The sequence below is a fragment of the Myodes glareolus genome, chromosome 12 (assembly GCF_982192425.1).
Source record: "Myodes glareolus chromosome 12, mMyoGla1.1, whole genome shotgun sequence".
In the NCBI taxonomy this organism is placed as follows: domain Eukaryota; kingdom Metazoa; phylum Chordata; class Mammalia; order Rodentia; family Cricetidae; genus Myodes; species Myodes glareolus.
The window spans coordinates 42,869,625-42,883,115 of record NC_142037.1 but is presented as its reverse complement, the minus strand read 5'-3'; the positions used below and the strand labels follow the sequence as shown (position 1 = coordinate 42,883,115).

Sequence of the window (13,491 nt, the reverse complement as noted above, 5' to 3'; positions counted from 1 at the left end):
ATTTTACTTCTGGGATGAGCTTGTGTATTTTTAGTTCTGTTCTATGCATACCAGACAAGAACTCTACCGCTGAGCTCTGCCTTCAGCATTCTCTTCCCTTTTTATTTGGAGACTAAGTTACCCACTCTAGCCTTGAACTTATCTTGTGACCTCAGACATGCTGCAGCTTCCATAGCTGGTGGCACAACCCAGCCAAGAGAGACGTTTTTTCAGAGAGTGGTTCAGAGAGTTTGCACTTAGGGTTTTAGTGGAATCACACCCGAACTAATTACATTCATTCATTCATTCATTCATTCATTCATTCATTATCATTTCTTGAGAACTTACTACTACACAATCTACCAAGGGTAACTGTATAAATTCTTCACGTGGGAAATCACAGAGTTTGATGGGCGCCAAGCCCAGAGAGAAGGTTGACTACATGGGCCAAATCTAAGAGTTATCCAGGGAAGCTGCTGCCAGCAGGGAGTTTCCTAAGTGTGAGGAATTCCGAGTACCTTCCCCAACCTGCCCCGGGTGCACAGAACAGGTGACCATGATACACTGAGAAAGCACGAGGTGTCTTGCAGACCACAAGGGTCGGTGCCATGCAAGCTGGTGAGTGTCCTTGTGCTTCTTGCTGGAGTGGCAGCCCCTTGTATGCCAGACATCTGCCAGCCGAATCCCAGACTGTGTGAGTTGCCCCCATCCTCCTCTTCTCTTTGCTGATTTTTCTCAAGTAGTGACCTGATCCTGCTCTGCCGTTTCCAGTGGATGCCTTAGTAAAGAGAGGCCTGATTGAGGTGCGAATCTTTCCTCACTGGGGGAATAAAAAGGCAGTTGGGTCTCTCTCAGATCAAAGTTGCATATAAGTAGGTCAGGTGTGAACAGAGGAAGACAGGCCGGGGCTGAGGATGAGGGAGGGGAACAGAGACAAGCTGTCGGTGCCAAAGCAGGTCTGGCCCGGAAGACAGAACACAGTGTTCCGAGAGAAGAAGAGGGAGGACAGAGCAATCAGGGAAAACGGGAACATTGCAGGTTCCCCCTGGGCCTGGGATGTCGGGGAATGACTGAGTACACAGACTGCCAGCAGTCCACAGTCAGAGCCCAGGCAGGGCAAGCATACCAGGGCAGGTACCCTGTCCACACAATATAGGACACAAGTTACTCTGGTCCAAGGTTCTGACTCAACCCACAGGGAATGCATTTGGCAACAGGAACTCCAAGCCAGAGGTTAAGAACTGCTAAGCATCTGGCAGGTTAACTCTGCCGAGCCCTGAGCTGGAGAAGCAAGATAGGGTTTAGATGCCAGGAGTAAAGCCTGGGCTTTGGCAAAGGAGGCAGAGACAGTAACTCATTTCATAAAGGAGAAGTAATTTCAAGGTCCCTCTACCCCATCTTTCTGCCCCTCTCTGAGTCCTGGGACCTAGTATAAGTTCAGAGTCTGTAGACACTGTGACCTCGGGCAGGAGAAAGAGCCCAGAGCCCCGCCCTCTGATCCTACTTCTCAGGCACGCAGCTTGTCTATAATGTCGGCACATATACGGTGGTGCTCTGAATGAGAGTGGCTCCCGTAGGCTCATATATTTGAATGTTTGGCTCCCAATGGGTGAAACTGCTTGAGAAGAATTAGGAGGCATGGCCTTGTTAGAGGAGCTGAGTCACTGGGGTGGGCTCTGAGGTTTCAAAAGTCCACACCACTCCCAGGTAGCTCTCTGCCTCATTATTGGGGATCAAGATGTGAGCTCTCAGTTACTGCTCCATCGCGGTGCCTGCTGCATATGAGAACAGAGAATAAATATCTCTTGCTGTAAGTCACCTGATTTGTTATGGTAACCCCAGGAAACCAGTACAAGGAGACTGTGTCAGGGAAGGGACCCTTAACAGTCCACTTCCCACACTTTTCATTTTTGAGACAGAGTCTTGCTACATAGCTCAGGTTTGCCTAGAGTTTTTTCCTTTTTTATGTAACTCAGGCTGACCTGAAATTTATAATCCTCCTGTCTCAGCCATCTACGTATGTTCTGAGATTACAGTCTCAACCTATGTCTTTAAAAATGATGTCTTCTGGTTAAGTAATAGGCATGTGCAAAAGTCATTTCCAAAATACATTCATGGGGATGACAGGCACAAAGATGCTCCTAAATAGTCTTCCAGAAAGAAATGAGCAGGCCAGTTTCCTGGGGGCAGAACTCCCCTTAGATTTTCTCTTTGTGAGGAAACAAACCGTGAGGATTGCTCTGGAGTGTGGAGATCAGTTCAGTTACACAGATTACGTGTTAAGGGAACAGTGTACTTCATAAGGTAAGTGAAGGCCGGCAAGCAGGTTTTTCAGGGAAGCGAAATTGAAAACGCGTCTGCGATCTTTCTGGGGGCATGCAAAGGTGGAGAGGTATGCTTCCCACTTAAAGCCAAGATGCATATCCAGCATGTGCCCCTCCAGTCCTGCTGTGTATACTTTATGAACAAAGACCTCATTCCATCAATAAAACCCTCTGGCTCCTTGACCTGGGATGTGACGTTGGCAGAATGGGAGCTCAGCCGTCAACAGCTATTTTAAGTACTGTTGACTTAGGTGAGGAGGAGATTTGTGTCCATGTTTGAAAAATTGACATGACAGGAAGTGCAGACTGTTCCAAAACTTCTGACCTAAACGAGTACAGAAAACTGACCAAAGATGTCGGAAAGGTCCTTCTAGAACTCCACATCAGGAGCCTGCGTTTGAAACGTCAAACATCTGAAGACGCAGGAGGCAAGAGCTCATCCAGAGTTGTGTGAAATGTGTTTGCACTGAAGGCCGGGTCATGAGAATTTAGTACCTGAGCTGATCCTGGGCACAGAGCTGAGCTGCTACCATGGGAGTCCAATACACCACACTGTCTCCACCTGTTGGGACTCAATCATTTTTTTTTTAATTTTTAGGTGATAGAAATAGAAGCCGCTTATTAGACAGAAAAGAGGCACACCCCCAGGGATAGAAGTGAAGTGGGCTACTGAGCTAAGAAAGACAATGCTTAAGAAGCCCAGACTTAAGACAAGGTGTGCCTCAAACTCACAACACGTGCTGGTCAGGGACAGAAGAGCTGATGATGGAGCTGAGATTCTGGGCCCCAGGAATCTGGCATTCTGAAGCTGAAATGGCGTGGCCGCTACTCCATTCTGTCTTCTAGACTGCGCGCTGAAGAAATTAATTTCTAGATATGTAGAATAATCGTTCTAAAGCTCTGAAGCCATGCGAGTGTGGAGAGGGAGTGAGGACCCGGAGTGCTGCAGCCGTTCCTTCCCTTCTTCGGGCTCTCCAGCAGCCTGTGGACACAGCTGGGGACGATGCATTCAGCACACCGACAATGGCCTTGCCGTTTCCTGCGGGGCTTCACACATGAAACGGATCCTCTCACACTGCCTGAGACCTGGTAACCTGTGGTTAAATTCATTTTCCTTACTCTGAACTCTGGGCTCCTGGGACCAGATCTAATTTTCTCTCCCACCACTGGTCTTTTCCAGCAATGGTTACATCTAATTTCTCGTTCTGTCTTCCTAGGCTCTCCTCTCTCAGTTTCCCCTCCCTGGTCCCCACTCTGGATAGAACGACGAGATGACTCTCCTAGAGCATCCTCATCCCTTCTCACTACTTCCCAGCTCCCACTGTCTTCCTGTTTCTGCATCTCCTCTCCTGCCGTCTGTAAACTCTCCACAGGGCCAGGCATCTGTCCTCCTTTGTCCCAAATAACACCCTAGGGAAGGTCACAGAACTTCGCGTTTCCTGTTCCCTGTAAGGTTGTGGCCCTTCCTCTCAGTTTCTGGATGGAAGCTCGGCAGACAGCAGTAGGTAGGCATAAGCTATGCCTAGTTGCCGCCTGCCTTTTTTGAAGGGGTTTCTGGATGGTTGTGCTCACTCTCCTTCCTAATTTAGGTTCTCATTAGCCCATGTCTAAAGCACTGTAAAGGCTTCTTTGTAGCTCCGCTATCTCCTTTCCCACCCCTTCTCCCTCCCCCATTCCTTCCTCTACTTTCTACCCCCATACCCTGCTCCCAGACCTGGGATGAGCTAGCAATGCCCATGAGAGACCCACTAGAATGTGGCCTAATTGGGGCCTCTAAATTGCTTCTTTCAAACGTCTTTCCACATCCCCATCTCATTAGCTGATGATTAATTTTCTCTCTGTATGATGTTATGTTAAGTGACTTTGGGCAGAGGGCTTGTTACATAATGATAGGAAGAAGAAAAAGAAAACCTAAACAGCCTCTTGTTGTGTTCTCTGCTTTGTCCAAGCTAATAAGCTTCCCGTGCCAGAGCTGACAGCAGAGGAAAAAAAACACCCCCTAAAAACCAAAAAATAGAAACAAAGACCAAACCAGAAACAAACAAAAAAAACCATCGAGTTTGAGAAACATGTTTGAACACTTAGTCAAACACCTATGAAATATTTTTAAATTATTACACATCTATTTTTACATTACTCCATCTTTCTAAGGGGTAAAGACACTCCATGTACACACTGAAAGACAAAGTATTCTTTCTGGAGCACACCATGTCCTTGTTCTACAGGGCTCCTCCCTTTGTTTGAAAGCAGGCAAAGAGCCTGGCAATGGTCGACCAGTTAGCTAATCCTGGCAGGGAGGTAGGCCCCTGCAACACTAAGGTAGCTATAGAGGGGTCTGTATCTTCCCAAGGCAATGTACATGGGTTAACTTTCTAATTTTACTTATCAACTTCACTGTTAGTTTATGGAAACAGCTTACAGATAGGTAGCATCTCATAAATTTAAAAAAAAGAACAAAGGAAAATCTGTTCAATATTTAACTTAAAAATTTACAACATCTTCTAAGTAATTTATATAGGCTTCAATCTCAATTTCCTGTAAGAAGGGGTTAACACAACATGGAAATGATCTCTTTAAATAAGATCAGCATATGCAGACAAAATGTAAACACTGAGTGGGCTTCAAATCATAGATAAGTATCGTACTGTATGACCAAGGGGAGCTAGGTAACTGGATTGTCACCCTACCTCAGGACCCAGTACCATCCTTGCCAGAAGTGGTATCACTTCTGTAACTTAGTGGTTAAGGGAATGGAAGAGATGATGACATTAACAGATTCCCAGGGTTCACAATAAAGGAACAATCAAAAGCAGTATTTGGTTGTTCAATCCACAATGTCACTGCATAGGCTGACATATGATTCTCAGAAACTAACATATGGCATTCTTTACATTTATCTCGATCCTTGGATAAAAATGACAGCAAGGGTTCCGTTAGCCATTCATCTTAGTAACACGGAGGGAGGGCAGTTTGACAGAGAGATGGGGAGCACCGAGAGAGTCTGCCCAGGGTACAAAGATGAACGTGGGCTCTGCATGCTCAGCAGTGTGACACCCTGAAGTCAGACCTGCTCCCTGCCAGCTCATACCTACAGCAAGGAGCACTTGAACTTATAGTAATGAGGCAGGGGAGTGGGAAGGTAAGGAGAGTAACATTCAGATCCACTTAAATAAACCACTTAAATCCACACAGGGTGTCTCCTGTCAGTCAGATTGGGAGTTAGAACACTCAGAGGAGAATAGCTCTCCACACCACATATAACTTAAGGAGCCTAAGCAAATGTAACTCAACCAGAAAGGAAAACCATGCAGTGGAGGCCAGTGGTGGCTCACCAGCTCATGCAAGGCCCCGTGTTCAAGCCACAAGGCCACAATAAATAAACAGACAGAAAAATAAGAGTTCACATGTCCTCTGTCAAACTGTCACTAGAGTTGAAGATGGGAAGACAGGAGAGAAATCAGAGGGAACGGCGCCTTAGCTAGGTCGTGATGCCCAGTTCCAGGTTCAAGGACAGATTCTCCCGCCTCGCTGAATCTGTGACTCTCTGTGTCTTACCCACCTCTCAATCTACAAAACTAGGAAAGAAATACTAGTCACAGAGTCGCTCTGTGGATTAGATGACTTAAGACATGGAAAGGGTTTCAAAGCATGCGTGGCACACAGGAAGCTCTAGATAAATACTGGCTATCATAATGATAATGCACCATAATGGAATGGTGCATGTATATCTATGTGTGGAATATGTGTGCACACCACATAATACACACACTCTGTCAGAAAGATTAGAAGTTAGGACCAGCAGCATTCAAGCTGTGCTCACTCCCGGGCTCTGCATTTCTGTTTTTCTAATAACCTTGGGTTTTCATTAGTAATCCCAGTGCGTGTGTGTGTGTGTGTGTGTGTGTGTGTGTGTGTGTGTGTGTGTGTGGTATGAGTGTATGTGTGTAACAACTTGCTTCCATGGTGTATTTTAACGTTAAGAAGTAATTGGGAGGAAGTCTGAAGGTCTTGTAGGAAAACAACTGGAGAAGAGCCACCATTGTTAAATTTCCCTAAAGCAAAACTCTCTCCAAGAGTTGACTATTAAAACTATCCTCTTCCCAGGACCCAAGCTGTCTCTTTGCACCTGGAATGAGATGGGCCGTTTCCTCTAGCTACTCTCCAGGCTTTCTCGGTCAGAAACACTGGAAGTTACAACCAGACAATCCAGCCGTGTTCATTCCCACATTCTGCATTTCTGTTTCCCTAATAAACTTGGGATTTCCTTTGTAATCCTATTTTATTCATCCGAGGGAATGTCTGACTTATGCACATTTGCATATGCATACCTTTATACTAAATTAAAATTGAGCAGCACCAGACGTAGAAAGCACCTTGGCACACCGCAGGGCTTGGACGGATTTAATATACGTGTGGTGTGCCTCTGACTGTAGGCGGCACCGGTACCAACTCCTCTCTCCTGGAACTAGGGGTTTCTTGCAACATCCTGAATATTCCCAGTGGCTAAATTTTCAGAGAAGTAAAATCAGCTGGAATAATGAAACTAACATGTTGCACCATCAGAGATGAGGCATGTTCTTCAAGGACCCGTCTGATGGCTTTTTCTGCCAGAGCGTGGGTCAATCACTACTCCATATCAGAAACTGGAGATGTAATCTTTCACATGGAAGACAAACTCCAGACATATTTCTTTTTTTCTTTTTCTTTCTTTTTTTTTAAGGGGGGCATTTCGAGGTTAGAATCAAGGATTATCACTCAGATGCCCATTTTAAACTGATTGTTTTCTCTCCATTGGTCAATGTGAAGAACCTTTCTGCTCTCCATTTTCAGAGGATTTCATCTCATTCTCATGCCCAGAACACTTATTTCTGATTTGTTCTTAACCCTGTATGCAAGGCTGGATTTTCAGAATTTGTGCATACTCATTATACATGCTGGTCTGGAACACATTTCTCCAAGATCTTTCTTCTGTAGATACATTAGGAACCTAAGACTGGGAAGACTGCAGGCATTTATTTAGTAACCTGGAATCACAGAAGGGACAGAGTATCCACTCCATCCTGACCTGAGTGTCTACCTGCCTTCAGCGTCCATGGCAAAGGGAGGCAGTGCGCATACTAGGATGCTTCAGCCCTATATCCACCTCCGGCTGCCTGGTTCCCATGTGGGGTAAGAACCTCTCCCCTGCTGCTTCATTGCATTTACGCGAGTGCCAGATTTGTGTGACGGATATTTATGTGTAAGCAATTTACAAACAGTTAATCAATACAAAAATGTAAATGATGGTTTGGATTTTTTTCTACTTTAGTGTCCTTTGGGACTCCACACACAGTGGTGCTAAGTGAGTGCCTGTCTTGAGAAGAAACAGAGTTCCATATGTTATTCTGTCTGCCAGTGTGGTTTAAAGAGTATATAGTGAGTGAGGATGTGGCGGCAAAGGAGGAGGGGAGAAAGACTGGCCCTCCTTCCTCTCACTGCAATCTCTGGTTCTCTGAGAACTATGCCATTGTCCATGTTAGGGCTCACTTGAAAGTTTTCTATAAATAGCTGGGAAATTAAGGAGCATATCATTTTTATTCTATTGCTTCTACGTCTTTTGGAGATACTTGTCCATTAAACATACACTCATCACCTGAAAGGTCTGGGTCATGTGATAGAGGTACACAGGCAGGTCAAAATCCAGAGTCCAAGGTGCTCCTGGTCCACGGTGATGCAAACACGTTGGCAGAGGGCTATGACAGAGTGGTGATAGAATCACACAGGCAAACACCCATGCCATCACTGGGAGGAGAGCATATGAGTCCTGAGCTACCAGGCGCCTGTCTGGGTGCACATTATCTGTGTAATGAAGCCACTGGGTCTGTATTCTGCATTGTGTGGATGCATATCCTGGTCAGAGAGCAGCTGCCCTCTGGGCTTGAGCCACCCTCTCAGAAGCAGCCATCTTCCCAGCGTTGATTGACTGTCCTTTCAAGGCAGAGGACGCCCAGCGCTTTGTTATCTCTCTTTATCTGTATTATTGCATGCCTTTCTCTCCTTCTCAACACATGGGCATTCTGGATCAGAGGCCCCGTTTAGACTGAGTGTGCATCAGACGTGCCCAGGGGTGCAGGACACAGGTTACAAAGAATAAGACTGTAGCCCTTTTCCTTTGTAGAAACAGAGAACAAGGGCCAGCTAATCTATATCTGCGTTTGCAACTGAGTGGGGAGCTCCACTTGCCAGAATAGAAATGTTAGCTTGGGCATTCATGCCTTTATTCAATTATGTTTTCTTGACTGTAACAAAAATAGATCTTTTCATTTTTTTTCAAATACATTTGGTCAGTCAGTCAAAAAATGTTGACAGCCCTATCATAAGTATTTAACTTTCTTCCACAGAGTGATGGACCAGACACGAGGGAAGTGAATTCCTTCTGCATTGGGTTTTTGTGGTTTTTTTTTTCTTTTCTTTTCTTTTTTTTTTTTTTTTTAGCAGAGCCAAGTCAAGCTGAAATAAGAGAGGCTCCACTGGTAAGGTGAACTGAATTGGCACTGGGGGATAAGCCTAAGTCCTTCCCTGAGCAGTATCTTTTTTCCTAATGTTTTAAGCTAAGAAAACACCGGCATTTATGGCTTACTATCTTCAACAGACCCTGTGTTTAAGGTACGGTCCATGGCAGGAACACAAACAGGTGATTTTACTATGATTAAACATCCTCTTAGCTGACAAAGAAAACTAAAAACAAAGCCTCCCAAAAGAAACAAAAGGTTTGTGTGATGGTTTATTCTGGGCTATCAACTTAACAACATCTGGAATTCATTAAAACCCCAAAATGTCAGGGCACACCTGTGAGGGATTTTTTTTTTTCTTTTTGCTTAATTAAATATTTGAACTGGCAAGGTCCAGTTTAACCTGGATCTTTGAGGTGGGAAGACACACCTTTAATCCAGATCTTGTGAGGTTGGAAGAACAACTCGAATCTGGGCCACGTTTTCTGCTGGAGCCTACATTAAGGACATGGAAGAAGGAAGCTCTTTCTCTTTGTCTGCTTGCTTTCACCATCGCTAGCAAGTCCAATCCTTCACCGGCATTAGAACACACTTCTTCAGGATTCTAGTGTGTACTGAAGGCCAGGTGAGACTTCCGGCCTCGTGAACTGGACAATTCCTGGATTCTTAGGTCGTCCATACATAGGCAGTCATTGTTGGCTTAGCTGACCCTTCATATTTATCCATCTCTTAGTATTTCTCTCTCTCTCTCTCTCTCTCTCTCTCTCTCTCTCTCTCACTCACTCTCTCTCTCTCTCCTCATTCTGTAAGTTCTGTTACTCATAAAACCCTGGCTGATACAGGGTGACATTAGTCACATGAAAGGCCTGGGTTCTAGTCCCAGAGGACAGTGCCAGAGAAATCAAGTCCTACAAAGTCTCTGTTACAAAGTGCTCCCTGCCCCTGTCATGGCAGGACCAGGCCAGCACTGGCATGCTAAAACCCAGGAGCAAGCAGGCCTGAGTGGGAACAAGTACATCGGACCACTCCTAAGCTCTACTAACCGAATCCTGGCCATTCTCCTTTAGCCTCCTCTCCTGGGCTGGCTTGCCTTCCTCCGGCCTCTCCTGTGGCTCCTCCTGGACAGATTTCCCTTCAGAAGGACAGAAGGACAGCTATAAGGCTCACTACTCAAGGTTGTCCTCCCTTCCCACTGTGTCCTTGTGATTCTTCTGCACCATCTACCCTTCTGACTCCAGGGCGAATTACCTTCTAGGAACCAGTCCGCCACCGGCGGAATGCCGCGGCTGTCCCGGATCCCTCCGGATGGGTCACTGAGAAAGGTATGGAGAGAAGGGAGTCCTCCTCACTTCTACTGAGTGTTCCAGGTGTCAGGCAACATGCAAGGCAGATTTCCAACCTCTATCTGAGCTAAGGTTCATGAAGACCATGCAGGAGAACTGGAAGACTGGAGACATTTAAAGTTACTGTAAGCTAGTAGAGGCGGAGGCAGAGGGCTGGAGACACAGCTCGCCAGAAAAAGCATGAACTGCTGCAGAGGAGTTCAGTCTGATCACCTACATCAAGCTGCTAACATCTGCCTGTAGCTACAGCTCCGGAGGGGGGAGGGGGCATGCTGCTTCATGGATGCTTGCACTCACTGTACATATCTATACACAGGCATACCACACATGCATATACTTAAAATAAAATCAATCTTAAAAAAAAAAAACCAAACTGTCAGAGTCAGAACTCAAAACTAGATCACTCCTTTTGCAATGCTCTTTTTGTCACCAGGGCTGTCAATGACAAAAGCCTGAACTACAAGGATTATGGGATTTGGTCCCTGCACAGGGCAGGAGTGATCTTTCCCTGGGAAACACAGTATGATCATATCATTGTTTGGAGGCCAGCATCTGCTCTGTTTGGTCAGTACCCAAGACCTATCAGCTTTTAAATATTTGAGTATCATTGTTGCTGTTATCAAAATGGAATAGGTGTCAAGTAACAGATGTTTGATTTCTGCTTCTGGCCAGGGGAGAGTAAACTGTTCTTGGATATACTCTCGCACCTGAACTCACTAAGAACCCAGATAAAACATATGACATGTGGTTCTCAGACACAAGACGCCAGACAGTGCAAGATAATGATTACTGAGAGAAGAAGAACAAACAAAGGGAACTTTGTGATTGTCTGGCTCCCATACACAGGAGACACAGCCCTGAAAGAGCTCAGTGGCTTCCCCAAGTACAGATGCAATTGCTCATCTTTGCAGTAGACAGGGTAGTGTATGGGGTAAGATATCAGAGACAAAAGAGCACACACACACATACATACATACACACTCACACACACATACACAATACACACATACACACTTACATACACACACATACACACTTACATACACACACACACTTACACAAACACACACACATACATACACACACACACATACTCACAGACACACACAGCGAGAGAGAGAGAGAGAGAGAGAGAGAGAGAGAGAGAGAGAGAGAGAGAAAGGATTAGAGAAAATAATTCAAAGAGACAAGGAAAGGTTAGGAGGAGCTTGTGTCTCCGGTATCTCCCATTGGCGAGAGCACAAAGCCTTGTAATCCCTGGGCTATCTGGCAGAATACTGAGAATGACATTGGCTAAGTAGCAAGGCCCTGACAAAGGCTGCTCTGACCCCCCTAATAAAGCTCCAAAATGTCATACTGTTTTGTACTGACTTAAAGTGTTGATGTGCGCTGGAGCAGGCCTCAAGTATATTTATAGGGCAACAAAAATATCTAGCGCTCAACGTGGTAAGATTTACAGCACCTGGCAACCAATGAAACACTGCCAGATGTGACAAAGTAAGCCTTGGGTCTCTGAACATCTTATTTTATATGTCAAAGAGAATTAGGCTGCACGTGGCACTCATCGGTTGACCTTCTGATAGATTAATTCTGGGGTATCTCAGTGGACTTCAGATTACAAATCTCAAAAGAACAAAAACAGGAGACAGAAGGAAAGAATCGGATGACTTGAGTAGAGAATGTACACAGCCTGTGCACACGTGTGCACACACATACACAGTAAATACTAATAAGCAAAAAATAATTGATGGAAATTATAAAACTAGTATTTATTTGTATTTTATAATATATGCAATATATATAAGTAAAATGTATAAGAACAGTCACATATAGTACAAAAGCATGATTCATACATGAAATAATCAAGAAGAGAGACAGGTGTAATCACAGAGACTACAAAAACAAGGAAGAGCTAGGCAATGGTGACACACACTCTTAATCTCAGCCCTTAGGGAGGCAGAGGCAGGTGGATCTCTGTGAGTTCAAGGACAGCCTAGTCCACAGAGTGAGTTCCAGGACAGCCAGGGTTACATAGTGAAGCCCTGTCTTGAAAAAAAAAATAAGGAAAAAAGAAAAAAAAACACTGGAATTAATCATGAAATTAACAAAATAAATTTTAAAATAAAATTTTAGCTCAGTCATACTGACAATTGCGTTAAAAAGGAAATGGTTTTAAAAACGCAATTAAAAATTAGGGCTTATCAGATAATTGAAAAATAATGAGAACCATTCATACGCTGCCTAAAAGAAAACATTTTGAATATAACATCACAAACAGACATCATAAAAGAACTTAAAGACTATACCATGCTAACACTAGTTAATAACAATCAACGTTGGTTTCAGACGAAAAATTACTAGATGTAAACACTCACTTCATTGTGATAAAAAGATGAGTTATCAGGTGAACATAAGTATCCCAAACATTCTGTACTGGATAACAGAACTTCAGTTAAAAACTAATAGAATAGAAAAGTTAAATATACAAATTCTATAAATATCAACCTTCTCTTAATAATTGCTAGAATGCATACACAGAAAATCAGTAGATATAGAAAATTTAAACAACACTGGCAACTAATTCAATGCAATTGGTTCTTATAGAATGCTCGAGTCAACAGCAACAGAAAACATGATCTTTGTCTTTTTTTTTAAAGTACACGTGATACAGTTATCAAGACTAGTCACAATCTAGGCATAAACAAAATCTTGATAATACAGACACAAATCACACATAGAATTCATATTATTGGTCCACAAAGAGATTAAATTAGAAATTAATGATAAGAAGATACCTAGAGAATCATCAAGTAATTGGAAACTAAACAACATATTTCCGAATAACCTGTAGGTCAGAAAGAAACCAAAAGGGAAATTAAAAAAGCATTTCAAACTAAATGAAAATACAACACACAAAACCCTTTGGGATTCAGCTGAGGAAGCATTAGCAGAGAAGTTCACAGCACTCAATGGTTCTATGAGCAAGGCAGAAAGGCTGCCGAGCACTGGCAGGGGCTCCTCCTGAGAAAACTAGGGAAAGAACAGCGAGCCAAACCCAGTACAGGGAGAACCACAAAATAATAAAGACAACGCGAGTCAGCGGACAATGAGAATAAATGCTAAGAGAAAAATCAAGCCAGGCACCAGGTTTGTGTGTGTGAAGATGAGTGAACTTAACAAAGTAGTGAGCCATGGAGAGGAAAGGGTGAAAATGTCACTGATACTAGAGTGGAGAAAGGTGGCATAGCCAAAGCCCTCTATGTACCAAGTAGAAAGGAATGTTATGGAGTGCTACGTCAATAGACATGACAAGCCAAATGGATTCCTTGAAATACATGAAGTACCAAAGTCCCT

General features: G+C 44.1%; 1 protein-coding gene across 4 annotated transcripts in view; it reads right to left on the bottom strand.

The window, feature by feature from the left end:
* The window catches only part of Enox1 (ecto-NOX disulfide-thiol exchanger 1), a 554,924-nt gene that overhangs the window by 144,420 nt on the left and 397,013 nt on the right, over positions 1-13,491 (bottom strand). The window lies entirely within an intron of this gene.